The following is a 13,215-nucleotide window of genomic DNA, read 5'->3' as shown; positions in this document are numbered from 1 at the left end:
ACACCCTATATCAGGTGTGCATAATTATTAGGCAACGTCCTTTCCTTTGGCAAAATGGGTCAAAAGAAGGACTTGACAGGCTCAGAAAAGTCAAAAATAGTGAGATATCTTGCAGAGGGATGCAGCAGTCTCAAAATTGCAAAGCTTCTGAAGCGTGATCATCGAACAATCAAGCGTTTCATTCAAAATAGTCAACAGGGTCTCAAGAAGCGTGTGGAAAAACCAAGGCGCCAAATAACTGCCCATGAACTGAGAAAAGTCAAGCGTGCAGCTGCCAAGATGCCACTTGCCACCAGTTTGGCCATATTTCAGAGCTGCAACATCACTGGAGTGCCCAAAAGCACAAATGGCCTGTAAATGGCCTGTATTTATATAGTGCTTTACTAGTCCCTAAGGACCCCAAAGCGCTTTACATATCCAGTCATCCACCCATTCACACACACATTCACACACTGGTGATGGTAAGCTACATTGTAGCCACAGCCACCCTGGGGCGCACTGACAGGCTGCCGGACACTGGCGCCACCGGGCCCTCTGACCACACAAGGTGTGCAATACTCAGAGACATGGCCAAGGTAAGAAAGGCTGAAAGACGACCACCACTGAACAAGACACACAAGCTGAAACGTCAAGACTGGGCCAAGAAATATCTCAAGACTGGTTTTTCTAAGGTTTTATGGACTGATGAAATGAGAGTGAGTCTTGATGGGCCAGATGGATGGGCCCGTGGCTGGATTGGTAAAGGGCAGAGAGCCCCAGTCCGACTCAGACGCCAGCAAGGTGGAGGTGGAGTACTGGTTTGGGCTGGTATCATCAAAGATGAGCTTGTGGGGCCTTTTCGGGTAGAGGATGGAGTCAAGCTCAACTCCCAGTCCTACTGCCAGTTTCTGGAAGACACCTTCTTCAAGCAGTGGTACAGGAAGAAGTCTGCATCCTTCAAGAAAAACATGATTTTCATGCAGGACAATGCTCCATCACACGCGTCCAAGTACTCCACAGCGTGGCTGGCAAGAAAGGGTATAAAAGAAAAAAAACTAATGACATGGCCACCTTGTTCACCTGATCTGAACCCCATTGAGAACCTGTGGTCCATCATCAAATGTGAGATTTACAAGGAGGGAAAACAGTACACCTCTCTGAACAGTGTGTGGGAGGCTGTGGTTGCTGCTGCACGCAATGTTGATGGTGAACAGATCAAAACACTGACAGAATCCATGGATGGCAGGCTTTCGAGTGTCCTTGCAAAGAAAGGTGGCTATATTGGTGCTGATTTGTTTTTGTTTTTGTTTTTTAATGTCAGAAATGTATATTTGTGAATGTGGAGATGTTATATTGGTTTCACTGGTAAACATAAATAATTGAAATGGGTATATATTTATTTTTTGTTAAGTTGCCTAATAATTATGCACAGTAATAGTCACCTGCACACACAGATATCCCCCTAAAATAGCTAAAACTAAAAACAAACTAAAAACGACTTCCAAAAACATTCAGCTTTGATATTAATGAGTTTTTTGGGTTCATTGAGAACATGGTTGTTGTTCAATAATAAAATTATTCCTCAAAAATACAACTTGCCTAATAATTCTGCACTCCCTATAGTGCACAGAGGTCGCCGACTTTCTGCAGAGTCTACAGATCTCCAAACTTCATGTAGCCTTCAAATAACCTCAAGAACAGTGCATAGAGAGCTTTATGGAATGGGTTTCTATGGCTGAGCAACTGCATCTAAGTCTTACATCACCAAGCACTATGCAAAGCCTCAGAAGCTGTGGTGTAAAGCACACCACTACTGAACTCTAGAGAAGTGGAGGGACAGCAGCACATTCACCACTGTGTTGCATCACCTCATCTTTCAATAACACTCTTTGTTTAGTTGGTTTTGTCATATTTTCTGAAAGGGTTTCTGCTGCCAGATAGTTTGGCATCTCCTCAGTCATTTTTTGCATTGCTTTGGGTGATAAGTCTGGACTCCTGGCAGGTCCATTTGAAACCCTGAGTCTTTCACTAAGAGTCATGCTGTTGTAATCAGTTCAGACTGTTCTCAGCTAAAGCTACAGATAACAACATTTTATCTGTTGTGAGCCTAACATTGCGTGCCAGAACAAAAACACTTGGCCCAAAGACATGGAGCCAGGTCAGGCCAAGTTGGCATATGATTGGCTGAGAGGTAAGTTTGCAGTGCTGGCCGGCAGATCAAATGTAGAAGACTCGGCTGAGTGTGGAGCGAAGGATTTGCCTGTGGTGTGATCCACTGGTGCTTTGAGTCCAACAACCCACCAACAAACCTGAAACGCACTCAAATTCCAGGTTCAACTCGTTAGCAGTTCTACTGGAAGGCAAAATACCTTTATTTTGTTAATATCCTTCCACTTGCCCCAGAACCACTCAGAATGAGATTATGTGTGCTAATAAATAAATAACTTATAAATATAATTAGTACTTACATTCTCATGAACTGGTAAGCCGTTATAAAAAATGCATCCAAATGCAAAGTGAAATTCTGTTTGTGAACTGCAGCAGCGACAAAATTTAAAGTCTGTCACAGGTGTTAAAGTCCAACAGCTGCCTTCGAATTAACTCTTGCATCTGTAGTCCAGATGAAAAAAATCATATTTACACCAATGATAGAGAAGAGAGTGTATTTATTCTCTTTATTTTAACTGTCCACATCAACAAAGCATCATATTTCCTATGACCATTGAATGCACCTCTCAGTTCACCCCACGTGAGGGCACCTAGCTCAGCAACCAATCAGAGCCTACCCAGGCCGCATTGACCCTGTCAGCCAGGAAGTGAGGTGAGGTGCATGGAGCTCCCGGGTTTTTTCTCATCTCAGCAAGAGGAGTGGAGGCATCTGCTACTCAAACCCGGACTAAAGAGAGGAAAAACCCAGAATTGAGAGGAAGGGAAGCCAGCATACTTACCTGCTGGAAGTCTGGAGTCGAGTGGCTGGATGAACAGTGTTGGGTAAGTTACTTTAAAAAAGTAATTAATTACTATTACTAATTACTTAATCAATATTGTATTTAAAATACTTATCTAATTACTGTGTCTGAAAAGTAACTCAATTACTCAATAAGTAATTTAACTAAATACTTATTAAAATCCCCATAAACCTTGAGTGGACAAACAATAGAAATTAAACTCTTTAAATAATAAATAATTTAAAAAAAAAATACGAGTCAACATGAAATAGTTTAGCCTTTTTGCTTCCTGAATCATCTTTATTACATTCTATAAAAAACATTCTTTAATAATTACATTTTTTAGTAAGGAATGTAACTTTCTTTAGCTAAGAAACACAATTCCACAATAACAAATATATTTTTCTGCAACATATCTGAATAACAAAAAAGCTTAACTTAAGAAATGTTATACATGACATATTTCACACAGTAAACATTAAAATTTTTACATTTTCAAAGCAATGAGTAACATATTCATACATAATGTATGTAATCATGTCATGTGATTCAACAAAGTGAAGTTAACTCTGAACTTTGGTTAACAAATAGAATTCCTCTGAAACTTCCTCAAACCAATGAGCACCATATTTCCTGCATGCACTCATGTTTTCCAAAACATTTTTTGTACTACTTAGCTGTGTTGTTTTTGAAAAAGTTGTTGTATCTCATTAATGTAAGTCTCTCAAAGCGTTCACTTAACAGTCTGTTCCTTCTGGGTGTAAGCACAAGATTGCCGAGGCTAAAAAGCCTTAGTTACTTAGTAATGTGTTACACCCAACACTGTGGATGAAGGAGAGAAGCAAGTGTCATTCCAAAGGAAAAAAACTTGTAGAGACTTACTGTTGTGATCACGCTAATGCTAGCTCGGTGTCTCACAGGCTAACCACTCACCTTTCATCCGGAGAGCTGCTGCAATTCCAACACCAGTGTGTGTTGGGCTTTTGTGAAACAGAGCAAAAGTGAGTAACATGTTTCTTAGCTGCTCTAAAGCTAATTTTTGTCAGTTCACTGTGAGTTTAAAGTAACCTAGAGGGTAATCTTTAGTGCATTTCTCTCTGACGAATAGGCCTATAGTGTGGAGAAATTAAGCCCACTGCTTTAATGCCTCTGAACTGAACTCACATGTATATTTTGTTGCTTATTTGCACATAGTTCTGAAATTGTTATGGTGTATTGTATTTTGAATGTCAATGGTTACTTACCATAAGTACTGTTTAATTGATGTTTACATGAATAGAGAAATATTTGAGCAACTTAGATGTTTAGTTCTCATATTTGATATACTTGAAAATTGAATGTTGTACAAGAGAACTGTGAGATTTGATAAGATTTAAGATGTTGATGCAATGAATATGAGGTTGATGCAATATTTTGATATTACATTTTAACCTTAAACAGTGCATCTGAAACAGGCTGATTAGAATGTACATTTTATGACCTGGATTATAGGTCAGGTTTTTTTGGAGAGGACAGAAAAGTCCAAGGACCAGGACGATATTCCGGTTGTGATAGATGGTGAGCCAACCACTTTGAGGACGATCTACCCCAAAGAAGATACACACCCACACACTCATACATTCCAGTTACACTCACAAGGACCTTTGAAGTTGGCTATCGCCAGCTTAACTCTAAATTCTTAAAGGGCCTCAACGAGTACTTTTATTTTGTTTGAGTGTGCACACTATTTATTTTATACTATCTGTACAAATTGGACAAATATCTGTTATACCTCGTAACAATACAAGAGTGGCTACTCAAAAGTTAACATTGTGTCCAGGTCATTATTGCTGCTCAATACTTTGGTTCCATATGAATTTGGTGTCTTCTGATTCTGGCCAGGGTCTTATTACGAGCCCAAGTAATTATTGTGCTGTAATTTACCCTTATACCTTAAAGTTGGTTACACATCACTCAGGATATCCACATTCATTGAATTTTATTTTAAATTTTGTAATAATTTTTGCTGTCTCAAAGTTGCTCTTATTTCTTCTTAGATATTAAAATGTTTTAAAAAATTTAATAACAGGCCGATGAACACTGAACATCTTGTTTAAAAAAAAAAACTTTAAAAAAAAACTGTGTATGTGTCTGTGCCACACTTGCTCTTTCATTTGCACTTGTTAATTGGTCTTTCATTTAAGAATAGGACACATGATCTGATGAAAACGATCGTCATGATTTTGTCTTTTCAAAATCGCCACCATTTATTATAATAATGATTATAATAAAAATAATAAGAAATAAACTTGAAATGTGAAAAAAAAACATATTAATGAACTAAAATAAGAACTAGACTTTTGAAAAATGTAACTAACTGAAACAATTTTGTGAACTCAGAAAGCTGAAAAAAATAAAATAAACGCAGGAAATATTCTTAGTTTTAGTATATGTTAGTTTGATAAAGATTTTATCACAACTTGCCTAATGAGGCTGTCATAAATCCGTTCATTGAGACTTTGGATACAAGACTGCAAGTCAACTGCTTTCAAGATGTAATGTCTGTACTGATTTTTCAAAATCTTACCTGTCACACAAACTCTTCCAAGTCATCCAATAATAAAACACATATCAAACAAAAAAAAACTAAACTGAAACAAGAAAATCCACTTTGGAAACTACCTGAAACTAAACCGAATTAAAAGCAGAAAGTCAGAATGAAATAAATAAAAAATCTAATTAGTAAATACAAAACTTTAATAAGTTGGGTTTTAACATTTCCATTTAGGGAATACTGTATTGTACCAACTTATTGTCATGCGTGAACCATTGTGTGATCAGCTGATAATCAGTCAGCAGTCACTTGTCAAACTCTTTCTATCCTATCTGAAAGTACTAAGTTTATATTTCAGTGATATGAATAAAAAAGTAACTGGAAATCTCTCAGCTATCATCACATGTGATGTAACAGTAGATAGCTGCTGAACTGAGATGGTCGTGACTTTTTCAGTGTAAGAACAATGCAATGCCTACACACTGAGGATCGCCCTCTTTCATTTCTTAAGTGTATTTAACACAATTCATCTTCTGCTTGTGAGAGAAAAGCTACAGGAAATGTGTAGGAACTAAACCCTCCACCTACATCCAGAGGCCACTGTCATAAGAAAAAAATGCAGATTTAAGACATTTTAAGTAGACTAATGTTTCAGACCTGAAATCTATGCAAACAGACCAATTCACCCTCTAAAAACAGACCTTTTTGGAGGGTCTCTGTGTAATGGTTTTCAATGGCCTGATTAGTTAGAAAAAATAATTTGGACCTCACTTCATGCATACATTCATATGCTTCATTCATCATGCATACTTAAATATGTAAAGGGAATGTTACGGCTGGGTAGCCGATGAGTTGTGGCGTGGACCCAAAAGCAGATGCACTGGAGGCAGAATTGAATCTAACACAAGGCAAGTCTTCATTTTGGCCAACAATACACATGAAAATAAACAACAACAAAAACAGAACGAGAACTAACAAAACCTAGACTGGAAGAAAATATAACATGAAACCCAAAAATCCTGATAACACTAACCTTTGAGACACAGTGAGATGGGAAATGACTTGACAATGAACAAAGGGAGACAGAGGACTTACAGTTTTTTCTGATTGCTTAAGCACATTTTTTGTAACTATTGGCTAATTTTGCAAAACTCTTCACACAAATAAGAAAACCTGTCACCCAATAATCAAAACATTGTAGTTCTCTTGCAAAAGCAAACACAGCTAGATTAACTCTTCACACCTTCGTAAAAATAGTGTTTCCGTATCAAACAGTACACACAAGCCATCATCTACTAAGCACACAATGCGCCAACTGCACACTGATGGTATGAATACAAAACACATCTGGCTTTTGCTTTCTCTGTGCACAAGGTAGGCTATGTCAGTTTGAGCTCATACTTCTGTCATAGATCCATAAGCATAGAGGGATCCAAACTTCAAGTACTGGTGTTTATTCAAACACATCAAAACGAACACAAGTGTCTATTTCCAAGTATAGGATTATTTGCAATCGCCATAATGACTATATGGGTTACTTGGTCTGCAGTGAACATGCTTCCTCTGCCCCCAGCATCTGGTCATCTAGCAATTCTGTAAAGTAACAATTTCAGTATTTTTACATCAATGGTATTGGTGTGTTTCTCATTGGCATATGGCAGTGCTACAAATCTTTGTGCGAAGTGACTGTACTAACCGATTCTCATTTCAAGATGTCCTTATGGTACTTGCTACAGTGTAGCGGCTCGAGTTAGGCTGGACCCGTTGGCCAGCTACCCTCAGGGTCATTCCACGGTTGATTACATGGTCCACTATTGTAGCTCTGATGTCATCAGCAATTCTATTTTTTACTCTTCCTACCCTTCCTCTCCCCCCTCCTCATCTTCCTCTTGCTCCTCCTTGTCCTTGTCGTCCTCTTCATCCTACTTCTTCACCTCCACGTCCTCTTCCTCGGCCTCCTCTACTTCTCACTCTTTCTGCTCCCTCCATTGTACTCCGCACACACAGCTTACCTGTATTATAGTGCTTAGGCTGATTGCAAAGTGAACTAATTATCTAAAAAAGTTTTCACATGTGAAAGTGTGCCAGACAGTTGGCAAATTAGTGTTAATGATAGCCATACATGTGTATACTTTTGCTAGGAGTGTGCTGGAAATTTGGTAATTGAGTGTTGTGCAGTGGATTGTGCCTACAGTTTTGCAAAGTGTGTGTTACAAAATTGCAAACTGAGTGCAAAGCAGTTTTTGTGCTTTTAGTTTTGCAAACTCAGTGAGTGGTTTTGCTATAAGTCTGAATAGTTTTAGAGATTGTGCTACAGGAATCACAGTTAGGGTTTAAGCATTCAGAAAAAACTGTAAGTATACTTGTATAGATAGCACATATATACATCATACTATTTCATTTACAGAACTAAAATTAGTTTGTTGTATAAAGAGAATCTTTGAGCTTGATTCAATGGTTAGGCCTCATGAATACAGCTTCGTGGATGAAGCTGTATTCAATCTAGCAAATAGCAGAAGAAGAGGTTGCAACATGGGTTTTCAATTTTGAGTGGTAGTGTGTAAATGATGAAAGCAGTGTGTTAGTTGTGTTTAACTTCTGTAGCCTGTGTGCACCGTTCTGGGTACAAGTGCACCACACTGCTAAATGTGTTTTGTGTTTGAGAATGTGTTTAGAGTTTTGGTAAATGGGAGATTCAGAGTTACAAATGGTGTCCTAACCAGATGAATAATGTTTAAGATTTTGGCAACTGTGAGATTGATTTGATGAATGAGTTTTCATAGTTGACAGTTTAGTTTTCACAATGGGATTTAGTGTTTTAGCAATTCAGAAAAACTGTAAAGTCAGTGAGGAAGGGATTCTTCTGCTCACTTGATGACCTCAGTAAACCTTTTGGATAAGTTTTTTTCTCTCACTTCCCAGATTCAGTGTTTTTCAGTACAGCATATTCATTTTTACAATCATGGTTTAAACCCTAAAAAGTAACCCTTTTCAACAGAGCTTTGGCTATTTATACGATTTGAAACTACAGTTGTCCCTTGCTATAACGCGGTTCACCTTTCGCGGCCTCGCTGTTTTGTGGATTTTATTTCAGGACACAGTGCACTGCGTCCTGATTGGCTGTAGACCAATGTCAATCAATCTCGTGCCGTGTCTCCTGTACAGTACACAATGCTTCCAGCTTGTCAAATTTCCATAAATCTTTGATCGCTAGCAGTATGACTCTGAAGTGCTGTACTGTATGTTTGTAACAAACACAATGTCGACGAAATGTTTTGCACCGCCAAAGGCACCTGGGGGTGCCTTTTTATTTATTCTAGTCTTGGTGTCTACAAAAAAAAGAAAGAAAAAAGTTATTTATGGCCATTCAAACACCACCAAAGGTTTAATGAGCCAAATATCAATTAATCAGAACTCACATTTATTTCTTTATAATCAGCATTATTATAAATGATACATTAAGTCCCTAAATATGACCCATGCAAGCATTGCTAAACTTAATGTTTTATATACTTGTTACAAATCAAAGAACTGAAAAATATACATAAAATATTTGCATGTTATGAAGGCTTTTGCAAGAATGACACACAAGAATGCATTTGTAATCATACTTATGAAGAGGCCTGACCATTTTTACACATAATTCAGAAAATAATCACAAGTGTCTTTAATGAATACACAAAGTGATTTGAATGTGGACCCACCACCAAAATCAAATGAGGATTAAACAAGATGACTGTCTGCCTCAGACTATATGACACATCAAATTAGCTGTAACTCTAAGTGCATGGTATGTGTTAATTTTGTGCCCAATTATTATTCTTTATATATTGCACATAAAGAATGTTATCACCCAACCTGACATGATACTTGATTAAAGATAAGCTACCAGCATTTCCATAGTGTGTGCCAGCCAGAATGCGTTTTCATTGTGAAGATGGTTGGTATTGGTTACAGGTGGATCCAGTCAGGTGTCTGTCACATGTCAGAGTATACTGGACCTCAACAGTGCCGCCTTTTTGAAGTGAGCATCTGATTGTGTTTGTACCTTGAGTCAGGTACTTCACACACGATCCCAGGTGGTCATCAAAGAACACATCCTCGTCCCAGACTTCAATCATCAGAGGCGAGCTTGTTGCCACCTTTTTAAAAAAAAGTCAGACAAAGTTAAACCAAAGTGAAATAAAATTATGTATGTTGTGCCCATTTAAAGTAATGTTTCATTTTATTACAATAATAATTTAAAAGAAAAAAAAACTCCAGAAGGAAAAAATAGCATTTCACCAGTGCTTCATTATTATTTGTCTTTAATATAAAGATATAACAGTGTGATTCTTTTCTTTATCTGAGAAGATAATTATGCAAAATCTTGAAAAAAAAGAGCTTTTTAAAATGTCCTTGGTTTTACTTGTTGTAGTGGATAAAAGTGAGATAGAAGTGCTTTGTACTGACATTTTCCAGAATGTAATTGGTGGTCCAGGAGGGGGAGTTAGATTCGATCACACTGGTCTGGAATTTTTGCGATTGAAACTGGATCTTAACATATCTGTGAAATGGCAAAATGTGGAAAAAGAACATTACTGTATTAGGAGGGATATTATACCCCTTATGTCAAACAGAGTGATTTGTGGCCCCAATAAATGATTTGTGACCCTAGGAAGTAATAAAGGAAGTAATAAAACATATGGTAGCCATAAAATTATTATATTCATAAAATTTATGATATTCATAAATTTGTGATATTCATCAAAATATGCTAGTTCATAGCTCATTAATTTTTTCCCCAAAAATAAATGATTTGATTTTTTTTTATATCAAATAGCATTCTTCATTTTTAAGCCATTAAATTTTTTTTTACTCTTTATGCTTAAAAACTGCCATCTGGTGGTGGGTCAGTGCGTGTGTGCGCACGCGCGCGCCCCCCGTGCGAGTGTGTCTGTGCGCGCTTGTGCGCGTGCCTGTGTCTGGGCCCGTGCTCGTCTGTGTGTGTGTGTTAAACCAGAGTAAAAGTGCTTAGTTAAACTTGTGTTTTTGTAACGTTCAGTATGGCGGGAGATACAGGCTGCATCCCTCATTGGAAAACTTTATTTCAATTTATTTGCATTTGTTTAATCTGAACAAGGAAAATGAGAATCCAAGTCCGATTCACAAATGCTGGAGATCCCCCCAAAAAAACCACCCCAAGCATAAGCGCACCGCGGCTCCCAGCAAAAACCTCCTGAAAAACCCTCCGTCTTTCTCCAAAAACGCACAACAACAGCAAACCCCCCCCCCCCCCCCCCCCCCCCCCAGAATAACTCGATAAAACTCTCGCTATCCCCCCCAAGCATAAGCTCACCGCGGCTCCCACCCAACCCTTAGGCAAACAAGCAGGAAACCTCCAGAAAAAACCCTCCGTATTTTTATCGAAAACACGCGCAAAAAACCCCCCCAGGAATAACTTGTTAGGGGGAACCCTCTATTCCCAAAACTTATATTCGATAACAGGGTAAAAACTCCTGAAAAAATCCTTAGTCTTTTTTCTTCAAACCAGCCCTCTTACTAGCTCCATCTCAAATTCAGCGCACAGCCTAAGTTCTACCTCGCACTGAGCCGCAGCCAGCGCACAATTTTTTCCCTTGTTACTCTCGCTATATCTGCTCCTTATTAATGATTTCGGGCTCTTCGAGACGTGCCTAACTTCGCCCCGCTGCCAATGACATAACAAAAGAGCGGCTCCCCGTGCACCCCGGTTAGCCAATCGCATACAGGTCCGATTTTTATGATCTCTCGCTGAGAGAAAAATATCCGTCTGTCCAATCGGGAGAGATCTGTTCTTAGCGCTAGGTCGTCCCGCTTCTGCCGGCCACAGCTCCATCCCCACCGGCGCTTCTTCTCTCCCGCGACCCTCGGGGAAAAATATTCGTCTGTCCGCCAAGATTTGCTCTCTGCGGTCGGTCCTCATGCTCCTGGCTGCCGGAGCACCATCCCCACCAACGCTTCTTCTCCCCCATCAGGCAGACGAAATTCACGGCGCCTGCTTTTGCGAGCTAAACACGGTCAGTCTCTCTATGTTCTCACTTTTTTTCTAATTTTATAAAAACTATCCTTTTGTATTTAACATAACTCACTGTTTTGTTTTGTTTTGGGGGGGGGGGGGGGTTATCCTCAAATTGTTAGGTCTACTTAAACATCTCAGGAGCAACAGAACAAGCAGCAGGACCAGAAGGATAAGGAGCACAAGGACAAAGCGCAGACGACACCAGCTCGCTTCTATCGCTCTTCGAGCAGTATGTCTCATTGCTGAATTAATTCGCTCATCATATAAAAAGCTGTTTTTTTTTCTTTACTTTTTCAACAACTGTGCTTTTAGATATTCTTGTCACTCAATAAAAATGGATAACCAGGAACATGATATTACAGACCCATTTCTTGCTTCTAGCGTTAGCTAGGTTAAATCAAAATACTGTTCATTCACAGAATACACCTCCACAAAGCGGTGAGCAACCTGATGTGATCAATAATAATAATAATGACCCTTTAGAAATGCTTAATTTAGCTCTAGCCCGATTAGCGCCTAGTGAAAGTGTCTCGCAAAATAGCTCTCAATGTTTGAGTGTTGAGCATGGTGAGATCCAAACAGAGTCAGACGCGGCTCATTCTCAACTGAGTCTGACACAAAACATTTCCTCATCCGATCCGTTTATAGCGCTTAATCAGGCTTTAGCAGCCTTGGCAGAAATCTTTATCTATCTATCTTTATCGCTCATAATGCCAAGAGTTTTGATGCTTACATTATTCTCAGGGCTATGGTTAAGCAAAGCTTAAAACCAAAGTTAATCAGTCAAGGCTCGAAATTGATCAGCTTTACAGACACAGACTTAAACCAGCGCTATATGGACTCGTGCTGTTTCCTTCCGATGCCGTTGTCAGGTATCCCAAAAGGAATGGGGTTTTCAGACAGCATTAAAGGCTTTCCCCCCATTGTTTCAGTTCGAAACAAACATCACTTATCCTCCCCCTCCGCCTATAGTCTCGAGCGTATGACAACACAGGGCAGGAAAGAATTTTACAAATGGTATGATTCAGTCAGCTCCGGCACCTTCAATTTCATGAAAGAGGCCCTTTTATACTGTGAAAACGATGTTGAAATTCTAGCTCGGGGTTGCACATTGTTCAGAAACGGATTTATTGAAGAGACAGGAGTAGATCCTTTCAGCCGCAACACCCTTGCTAGCGCGTGCCTAAAACCTATTTAACAAACTTCATGCCAATGAATTCTTTAGCAATACCGTGCCCTCTAAATTACCATAATCAGGTCAAATCATTTTCCTCATCCTCAATTCATTGGCTCCAATATCTCTCTTACACACAAGGTGTTTTTATCAGACATGCACTCAATCAAGGGGAAAAACAGCTCACTAGTTATTATGTGGATGGGTATGGTCAGATTAACGGTAAAACATACCTGTGGGAATTTTTGGGTTGCTACTTCCATGGGTGTGTTACGTGTTTTTCAAATCAGGCCGATGTTAACCCTCTGTTAGGGGCCTCTTTTTCAGACAGTAACATGGCCGCTCAAGACAGGCTCGCTAGATTGAGAGCTGAACATAATGTGTGTCCTGTTATAATCTGGCAGCATGAGTGGACCAAGTTAAAACGTACTGATGAGAGTGTAATCAACTTCCTCAGACGTTATGATCCACCAGAGCCTTTGAATCCTCGCCATGCCCTCTTCGGAGGCCGTACAAGCCCAGCACAGTTGCGTTGCAGTGT

The 13,215-nt window shown here is 39.2% G+C and overlaps 1 long non-coding RNA gene across 1 annotated transcript; it reads left to right on the top strand.

Annotated features, from left to right (window-relative positions):
- Window positions 1-2,818: 2,818 nt before the first annotated feature.
- Window positions 2,819-10,722, top strand: LOC308396279. Its single transcript, XR_013971541.1, has 3 exons — window positions 2,819-2,970; window positions 3,848-3,928; window positions 4,419-10,722. It is a non-coding gene; the product is annotated as an uncharacterized lncRNA (long non-coding RNA).
- Window positions 10,723-13,215: the final 2,493 nt, after the last annotated feature.

Source organism: Rhamphochromis sp. 'chilingali' (assembly GCF_963969265.1).
Source record: "Rhamphochromis sp. 'chilingali' genome assembly, chromosome: 4".
NCBI classification, from domain to species: Eukaryota; Metazoa; Chordata; class Actinopteri; order Cichliformes; family Cichlidae; genus Rhamphochromis; species Rhamphochromis sp. 'chilingali'.
This window is presented reverse-complemented; position numbering and strand designations above follow the sequence as displayed.